Here is a 15,385-nt window from a genome sequence, read left to right as displayed (position 1 = left end):
GGATTTGTAACCTTTGGTGACAACAACAAAGGGAGAATTCTCAGATACCTCTTTATGATGATGATGATGTAAGAAGTCCTAAAGAATCCTCTCCTACAAGTGAAAAGGTAGTGAACAATAACCCTTTTGAAGAACACCCACTACAACAAAATAGTCTTCATAAGGAGTGGAAAGCACTTAATGACCTTTCTATTGACAACATCATAGGTGATATTGCAAAGGGAGTTTCTACTCGACACTCACTCACTCAATTTGTTTTGTGAATTTTATACATTTGTGTCTATGATAGAACCTTCAACTATTGAAGAGGTGCTTGTTGATGAACATTGGCTTATGGCTATGCATGATGAACTAAATCAGTTTAAAAGAAATGAAGTTTTGGAACTAGTACCCAGGCCTAGTAAGACAAAAATTATACGTACAAAACGGGCTTTCAAATATAAGCTAGATGAACATGGCTTAATAACTAGGAAAAAGCAAAGCTACTAGCCAAAGGTTATAAACAACAAGAGGGTATAGACTTTGGTGAAACCTATGCTCTGATAGCTAGATTAGAAGCTCTGAGATTGTTGCTTGCATTTGCTTGTATTATGGAGTTTAAATTGTACCAAATGTATGTGAAGAGTGTTTTTCTAAATGGATACATTGAAGAGGAAGTCTATGTTTCTCAGCCTTCTAGTTTGGATCATAAAAATCCTACTCATGTGTATAAGCCTGAGAAAGCTCTCTATGGACTTAAACAAGCACCCACAATGGTATGAGCGACTTACCAACTTTCTCCTTGATAAAAAAAATTAAAAGAGGACAAGTTGATAAGAGGATTTTTATTAAGAAATCCTCTCATGACATCTTGCTTGTGAAGGCTTATGTAGATGACATCATATTTTTCTCCACTAATAAATCTATTTTTGAAGATTTTGTGCGTAGGATGTAGGGAGAGTTTGAAATGCCAATGATGGGAGAGTTGAACTATTTCCTTGGTCTACAAGTTTAGCAAATGAACCATGGAACTTTTCTCCATCAAACCAAGGATTGCAAGGAACTTCTCAAGAAGCTTGATATGGATAAAAGCAAGGAGGCTGCAACTCCTATGGCCACAAATTGCTACCTTGGTGTGAATAAAAAAAGGAAACTCATTGACCAAACAAAGTATAGACGTACCATTGGTTCTTTAATCTACTTGAATGCTAATAGGTCTGACATTATGTTTAGTGTTTACATGTGTGCTTGCTATCAATCATGTCCTAAAGGGTCACATTTCTGAACAATTAATAGAGTTATGAAGTATCTTAGAGGAACCTTAGATGTCGTCTTGTGGTATCCTAAAGGTGTTAAGATCTCTCTAGTGGGATATTTAGATTTAGATTTTGCAGAATGCAAACTAGATAGGAAGAGTACAAGTGGTACTTGTCAGTTATTATGACATGGCCTAGTATTTTGGAATAGCAAGAAGCAAGCATGTGTTGCTTTATCTATGGTTAAGGCTGAATACATTGCTGCAAGGAGTTGTTGTGCATAAATTTTGTGGCTTAAACAACAACTTTCTGATTTTGGATTGCATTTAGAACACATTCCTTTAAGATGCGATAATAGTAGTGCCATTAGTCTCACCAAAAACCCTATCATATATTCTAGGACAAAGCATATAGAGGTTAGGTATCATTTCATTAGGATCATATTCATAAGGGTGGCTGTGATACAGAGTTTGTTGATACAGACTCACAACTAGCTGATATATTCACTAAACCTTTAGCAAGGGATAGGTTCTTCCACTTTCATAATGAACTTGGCATTCTAAGTGAGTCTAAACTTACTTGTCATACCCTAATTTCGTTTGGGGACTGTCATTCATTGATGTTTTTTTTCTTGCTAGCCAAACTGCATGGTTTGACACCAATTACCGCATAAAATGAAGGATCATTCAATGTTTTGATCAAGAATGCGAAAGATACCAAAAGGAAGGGCAAAAGGGTCTTTTCATTGAGTTTCCTGGCCCCTAGCTCGCCCAGGCTAGCCTCTGGCTCGCCTGGGCCACCAAAAGACTTCCATGTTAAGTAACCAGCTCGCTTGGGCGAGCTAGTTGCTTCATGGCTAAGTCTCAGCTCACTTTGGCAAGCTACCATGGTCCCAAATGCTTGTTTTTCCTATAAATAGGCGTGAAGGGAGGCTGATCAAGGGGTTCCAAGGCTCAAAAGTGGAGAGAATTGAGAGAAGAGAGAAAGAAGAAGAAGAAGAAAGAAGAGGAAACAAAGCCGAGGCGCTGCCGAATCACGATTGTGACCAATCCTTACATCGTTCCTTTTTCGGTGTTCATCATGCAACCATCAGTTAGTTTTATTTTTGAGGATTGAATATGATCTATGTACCCTTAGGGGTCCCCTTTGTTATTGTGCACATTCATCTTCTCCATCTATCATCGTCAATCTCTTTTTCTTTGTAAAGTTCAATCTTAACCAATCACTAGTGTTGTAAATTTGTCTTTAAAGAGATTGAAATTTAATAAACAAAACCAAGATAAAACCAACTCATAACTAATTTCTTTTTATCAAATATCACTTGAGATCGTTTCAAGGTCCAATGCCTTAACGATTCTCTCCGCTTTTCAAATTTAAAAGATCGTTTCAAGGTCCAATGCCTTAACGATTCTCTCCACTTTTCAAAATTTAAAACATCGTTTCAAGGTCCAATGCCTAAAACGACTTTTGTTCACAATTAAAATCAATCTTTCAAAAAACATAAAATCAATTTAACATACAAACTTCCAGTCTTAAAGAACTACGTAGGTCTAAATTCCTCATCGAACCTGAGGATACGTAGGTGTCAACCCCCAAAAAATAAAAAATATAAAAAGGGAAAACTAAATAATTTTGAAGTCATGTTACGCACACTCGATTAAAGGCTACCGTCCCTTGTGACGGGCGCGTGGGGTGCTAATACCTTCCTTATGCATAAACAACTCCTGAACTCTTATTTTCAAAATTCATAGACCTCTTTTTGTTTTTTCTATTGTTTTCCTCAAATAAACGTTGGTGGCGACTCTGCTCGTTTTCTCCCTTGGAGACGAACTCTTTGGCTTATCTATTTTGCCTTCGTCGTCCTGTCGTGAGGTAGGTTGTGACATTACTTAAGCCAATTTAGGAGTATTCATTCATGTACATATGTAGTTACATTTGTTTGCTTGCTCATTAGTACATGTGAATTGCATTCTTGAACATTTAACATGCATAAAAACCATTTTAGCAAGTTTAATTCAGGACAATTATGATTTAGCATGCATGATAATTGATTAGCATATCTTGTAATCGATTATTTCGAGCTAAGGCAGATATCTAAGCTCTTTGGGTAATCCTGTAATTGATTACCAACTTGGGCAATCGATTATTTTAGTGAAGACAAAAAGCCTTACTCTTTGTCTGAACTTGTAATCAATTACCATCTTAGGTAATTGATTACGAGGCGTTTGAAACGTTTTTAGAAATTGAAAAAATCCTCCCTTTTCCTTTTTAGAGCTTTCCCAAACCTAGAAACCCCTCACATTATATCTCAGAGCTCTTTTCGAAACTTAAAAGAGTATATTTGTTAGTCTTTCAACCTTTTAAACACATAAGCCTCTCTTTCTACCTTCATCCCCAATCTCCATCAATGGCAGAGAAGAAAAAGAGGATAAAGAGCATTGGGCACAGACCCACAACCCCCATAACAAAGAAGGAGAAGGAACCAACAAAAGGTGGTCCTTCAGATAGAGGAAAATGAATTGCACATTCTTCCTTACCTCCTACTACACCAAAGGCAACTCCTTGCTTTTCTAAAGAACACTATGAGTCTTCGTACAAGTTTAGTTATGCAAAGAAGGAGATGATTCAACCAAAGTATGTCAATTTGGCGTGGCTTAGAAGTGAAGGCTTTGCTTTTCCTGAGTTAATTGAGTATCGTGTGTTGAAGAAGCTAGTGGAGATGAAGAGCACCTACTACACTGACCTGGTAAAATTTTTTTATACCATAACTCATATTAATGGTAATACTCGATTTTTGTGTCCTGAAGTGAAAGGGCAACAAATTGTGGTGACACCTCAGGTGTGGTCAAACACCATTGGGCAATCCTCAGAAGGCATTATGGCAAATCAGTTGGGTCTCAAGGAAGTTGGATTTTCTTTTAACAAGGTTAAGAAGTACAAGTCTATGATGAAGAATCCTTCTGTCTATGATGTTATTGTTACAAAAGCAAAGGGAAACAAATGTTTTGGTACTGGACCACTCATGCCTGAGCACAAGCTTTTGGCCTATGTGGTTTCTTTGATTATTACTCCAAGGGGGAACAATGATGCTTAGTTGACTGAGGAGGATCTTCTTCTTATCAGTCTTATGCAAGGGAAGATGAAGATCAAATGGGTCAACATTATTATTAATATCATGTTGAAGACCAAGAGGATTGGCTCTTTCAAGTTTCTTTATGTAGTTTAGATCTCCAGGATTCTTGACTATTTTGGTGTTGATACCCAAAAGTAATTCTTTGGTTTTGTTAAGGCAAAATTTGAAGTAAAGACCAAAGTCTTGAAGTAAATGGAGTACATCAAGCTTGAAGAAGCTGGGATTCAATGGATTGAGAAGAGCAAAGAAGATCAAACAGAACAAGAAGAAGCTACAGAGAAGCCCGAGTCCTTTTGGGTAGATGATGCTAGCAAAGATGGACAAGCTCATGAGAGTACACAAAGAAGACTATGTTGAACTTAATGAGTGCTTTGAGTCTATCTTAGAAAGGTTGGATGCTATGGAGCACCACATGTGGATGATATATGATCCTTAGTTAATCTTTAGGATCCCCTTAGAGCCTTAAGATAGTTAGCTTCATAGTTCATAAGCATATAGTCTCGTTCTATGTTTGTTTCTATGTTTTGTCTATGTTATCCTATGTCTTGAACTGTTATTCTTTATGATACACACTCTTTTTGACTTTGTGATGCCAAAAGGGGAAGCAAGATTTTGATGTTTTTTTTAGAAAGATTGATGATTTTGATGGCCGATTGAAATTAAGCGTTTCTACCCATTAAACTTGAATTGGTAAATATTTTGAAAGAATCTATTCAAGCCCCTATTGTAGATTCTCGTCCTGATCCAACAAACATGAGTTTCATTCTTCCTAAATTTGTGTTTAATTAATACGATATTAGTTTTGATGTTTTAATTACTGGATATGAGAGAATGTGTTTTTTCAGTGAATTAGGGCAATGTGGGATTGATTTTCACTAAAGGTGACCTAAAATGGGTAATGGGATACAAGGGTATGCCCTTTTGATATGGACCATTTTTTCTATTGTTATTTCAGTGTTACACGTTTCCTATTTGTGGAGATGAACTTTGCTTCTGGTTTCATTTTTTGTTTTAGCTAGTATTCTCAATGTTTGAGGTGCTAGCTAGTGGTAGAGTATCTGATCAATTTGAATATTTTTACTGTATATATAAGTTAATATTGATATTGCTTGAGAATTGAGACACTTCTTATTTTTCATGATTACTCTGAAATTTGTTGCCATGCCTTGTCCTTACATGTGTTCATATTGTTCGAAGGCCGAATGAATACTTGATTTGGGTGCCTTGTTGTAAATTTTAGTATTTTTAACTTGTTTGAATTGATGGAGACAACATGTTTACTTTGTTTCTCCCAACTACTAACCTCTAAATTGAATGCTTACACAAAGAATTGAGTTCAATTCTGAATTTTTTGTGAATTTAGTTCATTTATAATGGCATGTACATTTTTTGTGAAGGATAAAGTTTGTTTGTTGATGATATTCATGTGTTTTACTGTAAATTTTTTGCCAAGGCTCTGAATATAGCATCGATAGGAAATGTTGAGTTCTTGCTTTGTAAGCTCAATTTAATTTGTTCATTGATGTCACCATTAAGCTCAGTCATGTTGTTAAGTTTGAACGATCCATTTTGTCATAATTGGGTGATCCATCCACACCCTTAGTTTTGATAATTACAAAGATATAATTGATGGACTAATGGCTTATTCTTTACTGAACATGATTCACTATATATGAGCACATAACAAACATTTATTCTATGCTCTTCATTAGTTTTCATCCATTCACTCACAAGAACTTGTTTTTATAAAGTGTTATATTCAACGTCTAATGCATTGTTACAAGCAAGCATTCAATTAGTTGTGAAAACCAATGTATTTATACTGTGTCCTTTTATTCGCATCCGTTGGGCTTATTCACTTACACAAACTATTTTATATTAAGTATAAGTGACATCCAACCATGTACTGGATTCATGTTAGCTAAACAGGGAAGTGCACAAACTCATTCAATTTGCCTATCTTATTTTGAATTGCTAACATTTGAATTTCGAGTAAGAAAGGATAGAATACAAGAGAATAGAAGAAATCTGAAAGAATATTCTTCCAAGTCGTTAGTGTTGCACAGGAAGAAGCACATGTTACTGTTTGTACTATTATTCCTTCTCTCTCCACAAGAACGCATCATGTGGCAATGCCTCTAGTTATGAGACAACAGTCATATCAAGTCAAGCACTAATTCCATAATGAATCTCTTTACTAAAGTCTATAAAAGGTGACTTAAGCTCTATTATACAACACAAAAAAACAAAGAGAAAAACGAGTAAGAGATTCTGAAGTGATATTCCTGTCAAGTTATTGAACGACACATTTCCTATGCTTAAGTTGTTTATTCTTTGCTTAGCAAAGTTATTTCATTGTATTCGAGCTTAAGTGTTTATCCACTCTATTAACTATTTTGAATGTGTGATCATTCAACCATTTTTTGTTTATGAAAGCCAAGAATGACTTAGTGTTAAACAATACTTGAGTGTTCTTAAATTCAAAAGGAGTCTAAGGTAGGGTATGGGTAGGGTCATATAGTACCCGTCCCCATACCCGCTTTTAAATGTTATAATGGCTTAACTAAAAACTCTAATTTAGGGTTTTCCACTCTATTATAGTGATACTGTTAGAGATTAGAGATTGAGTATTAATCATTAAAATATAATTATTTTTTCACAATATATATATATATGTGTGTGTGTGTGTGTGTGTGTGTGTGTGTGTGTGTGTGTGTGTGTGTGTGTGTGTGTGTGTGTGTGCGTGCACGGGAAGGGGTAGGTTGGGTACTATTGTACCTGTATCCAAATCTATACTCGTGTAAATTTGTGGGTATATACCCGCCTCATACCCAACTCCAATATTATGGGTAATAGTCCGCCCCTCTTGCAGATATTTTTTATTAGTATTTTCTTGTGCTGCCTTTTGACACATTTGTCACAAAAGTCTACTTTTGAAAATCTTTGTGAAAACTCTATTTATCAGCATTGGAAAAAAAATCTTCATTTCGTTTTAAGCAAATTGTTTTTGCACTCATTGGATGATACTCTCTGAGTCTAGTATTTCAACATATCTATTTATAAAAATCATATCCTTTGCAAAAAGCTATAAGTTTTATCTAACACATTATTCAACCCCCCATTCTAGTGTGATATTTGTTATTTTAGTTGGCATTAAAGTTTGGCCTCTCGGGTTTAGTATTTAACAACACATAGGAAAAGATCCAGTCAAAGAAAGAAATAGAAGAAGGATATGCTACCTGTCGCAACCTACCCCACGACAGGACGACGAAAGCAAAATAAAAGATGGCGACTTCTAAAAACAGAAAACGAGCGGGAGTCTCCACCAACGTTTATTTAAGGAAAAAAATTATAAAAAATCATAATGAGAGGTCTGCAAATTTTAAAAATAAGGGTTCGGGAGTTGTTTACGCATGGGAAATGTATTAGCATCCCACGTGCCCGTCACAAAGGACGACAACCTTTAATTGAGTGTGTGCGACATGACTTCAAAATTATTTATTTTTCCAAGAGTGGTGAATTGCTTTTATTACATTATTTTATTATTTTTTCTTTTTTCGAGTCGACAAGGGTGTTGCCCTTGCTCCTATGTATCCCCAGGTGTGATGAGGAAATCAGACCTACGTAGTTCTTTAAGTCTGAATGTTCGTTTGTTAAATTGATTTTACGTTTTTGAAAGATATATTTTAATTGCGAACAAAGAGTCGTTAAGGCGTTGGACCTTGAAACGAAATTTTAAATTTTGAAATGCGGAGAGAATCCTTAAGGCGTTGGACCTTGAAACGATCTCAAGTGATATTTGATAAAAAGAAGTTTGGTTGTGAATTGATTTGCTTTATTTTTTTTGTTTATTAGTCTCCAGTCTAACAAAAGAAAAGAAAACAATTTCACGACACTAGTGGTCGGCTAGAATTAAACCTTACAAATAAAAATGAAATTACCAACAATAAAGGGGAGAAGATGAATACATACATGATATCAGAGAGGACCTGTAAGGGTACATGGATTACATTCAACTGTTAAGAAAAGAAAAGAAAAGGAAGAATAACTAACCGGCTATCGCACAGGGTACAAGGCTAGTAAGAGAAGTGATGTAGGGAATGATCCTCGGTTGCAATTTGGCAGCGCCTCAACTTTACTTTTCTTCTTTTTCCTTCCTCTACTTTCGTTTTTCTTTCTCTCTAAACTTTATGAACCCTTTGCCCCTTCCCCTTCATGGCTATTTATAGAAAAAATCCATTTGGGGTAGGGGAATTTCGCTTGGGTGAGCTAGTTACTTAGCCCTGAAGGTAATAACTCGCCTGTGCGAGCTGGTTACTTAAGGTTGAAGATATTCCATGGCCCAAGTGAGCCAGATGCTAGCCTGGGTGAGCTTGGGCCCAGAAAATTCCATAAATGACTATTTTTCCCATATCCTTATGGTTTTCGTTCCTAGATTCGATAATCAATTTGAGTGATCCCTCGACCTTGCATTGCAACCGATGTCGAACGATAAAAGCATTCCTCAGATGAAATTAGGGTCTGACAGTTGCCCCTCTTTACTTATCTTTTATTGAAAATAAAAGGTAAGTAAAGATAAGGACCCTAATTTCATATGAGCAGTTTTGCTATTCAAAACCGGACGCCAGAGAAAACAAAAGAAGTGAAACCGAAAAACAAAAGGACATCGAAGTCTTGAAAGCGTCAAACAAATGGCATTGTAGTCTTTGAAAACCTAAAAGACTGAAGACATTATAGTCTTTGAAAGCGTAAAATACTGAAGACATTGTAGTCTTCGAAAGTGTAAAAGACTGAAGACATTGAAGTCTTTGAAATCATAATGCAAAAGACATTGTAGTCTTGGAATCATAAAACATAAAACATGGTAGTCCTTGAAAATGTAAAAGACTGAAGACATTGAAGTCTTTGAAAATGTATAAGACTGAAGACATTAAAGTCTTTGAAAATGTAAAAGATTGAAGACATTGAAGTCTTTGAAATCATAAAGCAAAAGACATTGTAATCTTGGAATCATAAAACAGAAGGCATTGTAGTCTTTTGAAACATAAAGCAAAGGACGTTGAGTCCTATGAATCATGCAATTGGATTTTGGAAGTTGGTATATAATGAGAAATCTATGGACTCATAGCCTGATGTGAAACATGAGTTTTGGAATGCATGGACATGTAAACTTCACCCTAAAATGAAGTAAATGCAGGTTTTGTACACAACAATGCAATGCAATGAAAAATTGTGCAATGTTCATGACATTCTTTCCTCTTTTGGTGATCTTAATTTTGTTTTCTTTTTTCTTTTTTTTTGTGTGAAAAGAAAACAGATTGACTGTCTCTTTCTAAAAGGTGTGATAACTCATGCAACCTCATCCTATCTTTTGCAAATCTCCTTAGGGACTCCCTTAGTGTATGTTTTGATTTAATCACTTGACAATTTTGGTTGACGGTAGTGGAGCTGTTTGACATTTAATCAATCAACTGAAATATTGATCCTAGGGTTTGTCCCTTTCTTTTTTGTTTAAAAACTTTGATTATTATGCACAACAAGAAAATATATGGCTTTGGGACTGATCGCATGCACCATTGAAGGATGGCAATGGATTGTTACACTTTGGTATATGAACAAGTGAAACTTTCCCGATTTAAGGTCATAGAGTGATGCCAAGGGTCTGTCAATCGCGCTGAAACTTGATGACATGAGCTAATCCTGAAAGAATTTATACAACAAAGGCCACCCTTGGATTCAAAAGGAATCCTAAGGAGTCTGCATGAGCGACTAACATCAGATGTACCCCTACTCTATCACAATTGTCTTTGGGCATTTTCCACGAGCTCTTGGTTGAATGAGTTTTCTTCTCAAATGTGCAAGTGCGAAATCTCGAGGATTCTCTTATATATATATATATATATATATATATATATATATATATATATATATATATATTCTAACAATCACAAGTGTGTGCGGGTTCCATTCTAGAATTCAAACTTAAAAGCAAATTAGTCATTATGTGATCTACATGGGCTTTATTGGGCTTGTAACGTGGTCAGGGGTAAGAGGGCTATGAAAGAAAGGATCAGAGAGGCTCAAAGAGTGTTTATGGATTATATTGAGTAAGAATATTGAGAGTGTTGCTTGTACTTTTATTCATTTCAACTTTTGGGTTGGGCTCTACTCCTTTTGTCTTATACATTAATCCTTATTGCACTTTTGTGCCTTCCTTGTAAAATAGAGATCTTTTGGCTTTTTTTTGCTTCACTCGCCTTTGGCAGATTTGCTTTATGCTTTTTTTTTCTTTTTTAACATCATTGTTGCCCACCCTAGAGCTTAGTAAACCTCATGCATGTGTTGTTTGTATTGCTCCTCCCGCCGGTTTAGTGGTGTTTCCTACTCAGGGTTTTTGTTTTGTTTTTTTGTTGTTGTTTTTTCTAAGAAAACAAATATGCTTTGGCTCGAAAGGGGTAGCAAGGGATAAATCAGTGTTTGGGATGAAGAAACACGGCCATGTGTCATTTCAAATCTTGACTAGAGACTTTTACAATTTGGATTTTGGGACAAAACCTTCGATAACACACCCCTGATTGTTTTTCCTTTTTTATTTCCCTAACTTGCCTAGGCCACCCTTTTGGGTTTTCAACCTATTAGGTGAGGACTTCTTGTTTGCCCCTAGGTTCACTTGAAGTTCATGCATGGTGTCTGTCATTGCCTCGGTGTATGGTTCGAAGGTATATGTTGTTGTCGTTTGTCATGACCTTGTAGCAAGAAGAAATGAAATAAACTGTGCAGGTTCTTGAAAAAGAAATTTCAAGGACAAGAAATATTTAAAGGATTTTCAATTGACAGATTAAGTCAAATGACTCTTCTTCTTGACAAGTCACTTTTCTCTCAAAAAGACAACTTTTAAGATTGATAAAATGAGGTTACATGAATGTCTGTACTTTTTGAATTGAAACACAGTCAATCAAACGTTTTGTTTTGAACTTTACTCGTTGTTTATTGCACCCCCACCAAACGTGTAGAGCGAGCAATTTCTGATTGAATAGACTTGGAGATCAACTCAGGAGGAGCACAAGTCATTTGAGCAAACAAGCCAACGACGTACATTCGCATTTCAGTGAATGTTAAATAAATATGCAAAGATGTAATTGTGAGAGAATGAGAGACAAGGATAACAAATTTATCCATATTTTTAGCATTGTGATTGTTGTTTACAGTAATGGCATAAACTTGAAAATCCTAATGAGTCATTGGAGACATCTAACAACAACCTTCAAATTGCCCCAAGTATCATGCATAGTATCGCTCAATAATGTTAGAATTCACAAGCAATTGTCCTCCACAAATTTTAGCCAGCCTGCATCAATTAGATTTTGCACCTTATGTTTAAGGGTCATACAATGCTCAATGGAATGCCCCGGAACTCCTCCATGATAAGCACATGTTGCATTCGCGTTGTATCCTCGGGAAAATGGAGGTTGAGGAATCTTTGCTGGGATTATGGCTACCATTGCATTATTGAGTAGATATAGGAGTAAGTTAGCATACGACACAGGAATTGGGGTGAATTCTACAGGCTTCTTTTCTGGAAAATTCCTTCCCTGGTTGGTGTTTTGGTTCATATTAAGGGTGATGTTTGGCCTCAGATGTGCAGCAGGCAGGTTTTGTGGCTGATTTAGGGGTGGCCTTTATGGATGATTGTGTGTTCTTGGCTGGTAGGGTGGTGGATAATGAGAAGGACAAATATTGGCTGAGTATTGATTGTTGAGCTAGTGGGAAATTTGACCATGTAGGAACGACAATCACAACATGAGTTTCTCCCTCCTTATTATTCTCTCCATTTGCCCCAAGCTTCCTATTCATCAAAGCAGCATAATCAAATTTGCCTCTTCTCAGACCCACTTTGATCCTCTCGCCAACAAACACTAAATCTGCAAAGCTTGAAGGCATGTAACCCACCATCTTCTCATAGTAGAACACCGGTAACGTGTCCACTATCGTTGTTATCATCTCCCTTTCCATCATTGGGGGCGCTACTTGAGCTGCCAAATCCCTTCACCTTTGGGCGTATTCTTTGAAAAATTCATGCTTCCTCTTACACATGTTCTGTAGTTGCATTCTATCTGGAGCCATATAAGAATTTTACTAATATTGCCTAATGAAGGCAACCATTAGGTCCTTCCAAGAATGGACCCGGGAAGGTTCCAGATTAGTATACCAAGTGACGATTTCCCCAGTAAGACTTTCCTGGAAGAAATGCATCAATAATTTTTCATTTTTCGCGTATGCCCCCATAACAAGTAGTCCCCTTGTACTCAACGAAATCCGGCACCATGAAAAATGGAGGAATGACCACGTCAGGGTACTAGGCACAACTCTGCCACGTCAAAAAAGGCATAATTTCTGCCTCCTTCAATGACCTTCAACCTTTCTTCTATATGATCAAATTTTTCCCTTTCCACCATGACAGGAGGCAGTTTTCTCACCGCAAAATGCAAGGGTTGTGGTTGTGGGCGATACTGGCCCCCTGATGTGCCATTATTTTCTCTTATTTCTTAACCTTTTTTGCACCATTTTAATTACTGATTAGTCTTAATTGTCAAATTAATTATGCAGTTTTATCATTTGCGCCTATTGGACTAATATGATGTTTTTAATCTAATTTCAGGAATTAATGAAGCATTGGGCTTGAATCCAGAATTGGGCTTCGACTTGAAGAGGGCAGACTATTTTATTCTACAAAATTTTATCTTATCTAGATATTATTTAGATTTGATCTCATCTAGATATTATTTCATCTAGATCTTATCTTATCTAGATTTGATTTGATTTTATTTATGGGCTTGGATTTAGAATAAATTTGTAAGCTTTGGGGCTGGAAAAAAACTATATAACAGCACCAAGGCTCTAGTTTGAGGCTCTCTCCTGTTTTCGTTTTTAGTTTTAGGCTTCTCTTCTTTTAGACACTTTTTCATTTTGCAATTCCAGTTTTTACTTTTCGTATAAAATTTCGTTCTTCAATCCATAATTTCGTTCTCTATTGATTAATGGAAGGCTAAGTCCCCAGCGTTGTTTTCTCTTGAGGATCAAGCACAGTTCTCTTTGAGATTCTATTATTATTGTTAAATTTTGTTCAGTTTTTCCTTTTCACTAATTACTCTGAATTTTTTGCTATTAATTCATGCATGCTTAGTGTTTGATTAATTGTCTCTGCGCTTAATTTACGTTCATGCTTAATGATCGTTTATGAGTAATTGGTGTATGTGTTGCTTAATCACATAATGAATGCCTTATGTTAAATTTCGCTTAGTAATTTAATTTAGGGTTGGATTAAGTGGTTGAACTGATAAAGGATAAATTCTCGCAACCTAGGATAAGAGACTTGCTTGTGAATCAATGGGAAGCAACGTATTTTAATTCTAATATTTTCTAATTCAATTTTACTCGCTGTTTAATTTACAAAAGCAAACAATCCCCCTCCCCCCATTCGTTACTATTTTCCTACTATCTATTATGAACATTTGGTGTATCATTGCTCGTTGGGAGACGACCTAGGATCACTTCCTAGTTACTGCATTTTAATGTTTATTTGATTCGGGTACAGCCTCGATCAAATTTGGCGCTGTTGCCGGGGAGCAGTGTCCAAAGGTTTATAATAGCTAGTAATTTGTGTTTTATGTTTAGTTGTTTTATGCTTTTGTGTGTTGTGTTAGTGTTGTGTTCGTGTTGCATTAAGTGTTGTTTAGTGTCTTGCTATTTTGTTTAGTGTGGTGTTTCGTTTTAGTTTTTCTGTTCAGTGCTTCCCCTGTTTCAGTTTTGTGTTTTGTTGTGAATAGTGATTTGCGACGGATTTAGCGACCACTTTTGTTGAATTGGAAAACAGGGTAGTAGTGGAAATCCATTAGCGACAGATTTTAGAGACCACCCTTGCTGAATTAATTGGGATTTTTTGTTTTGGTAGCTATAGTTGTTATTTTTGGCTGAATTTTTTTGTGGTTACTTCTTTCGATCCATATTTTGTGGGAAAAATAGCTGGAGCCCTTAATTTGGTTAGATTTGAAAGTTCCAAAAAAATAGCAAATTTGATTTTTGTTAAAATTTCAAACTGCCATAACTTTTTCTCCAGTTATCAGAATCGCTATTATTATATATGTATTTGGGGTAGAAAAAAATTTCCCGTGCCATGGTAGCGGGCCAACGGCCGGCTGAGGTCTCCTTCTTCCAAAAATTGCGATTCTGTCAAAAGTTTTTTATTTTCCAAGTATTATTCTCTTATTTTTCTTAACTTATCATTTTTAGCTTCTATAGTTAGACTTTGAATTTTTGTTTGAAATTTTTTTTTCTATCTTCTCATCATTTTATAAGGTTGCTCACAAAATTTCAAGTCATTTGGATATCATTTAATGGTAGCTGTAGTTCAAACTTACACTGTTACTTGCATAAGAAGGCAACTAGTTGTGCATGCTGAATATAGTGTATGACTAGAGGCAATCCATCTGACTTACAACCCTTTGATCCTAAGATAGATAGGACATTTCATAGATTAGTTAGACATCTTTTAGTACCTTTTGAGCATTCTGAGCATCCTGTTATTGGTGATTTTGAGCATTATTGTTTTGAACATTCTAATTTTGAACATTCTGAGAACATGGCACAACCTCCACCTCGTGAGAGGACTCTAAGGGAAATGGTTGCACCTGATTTCACCTATGAAAGCTTGTGCATCCAATACCCTGATGAGGATGTCCCATATGTTCTTAAAACTGGACTGATCCATTTGCTTCCAAAGTTTCATGGCCTTGCAGGAGAAGACCCGCACAAACATCTGAAAGAATTCCATATTGTCTGCTCCACCATGAAACCCCCAGATGTCCAGGAGGATCATATATTTCTAAAGGCTTTTCCTCATTCTTTAGAGGGAGTGGCAAAGGACTAGCTATATTACCTTGCTCCAAGGTCCATCACGAGCTGGGATGACCTCAAGAGAGTATTCTTAGAAAAAATTTTCCCTGCTTCCAGGACCACG

The sequence above is a fragment of the Glycine max genome, chromosome 14 (assembly GCF_000004515.6).
Source record: "Glycine max cultivar Williams 82 chromosome 14, Glycine_max_v4.0, whole genome shotgun sequence".
Taxonomy (NCBI): domain Eukaryota; kingdom Viridiplantae; phylum Streptophyta; class Magnoliopsida; order Fabales; family Fabaceae; genus Glycine; species Glycine max.
The sequence above is the reverse complement of the archived record's forward strand: the minus strand, read 5'-3'. Positions refer to the sequence as shown.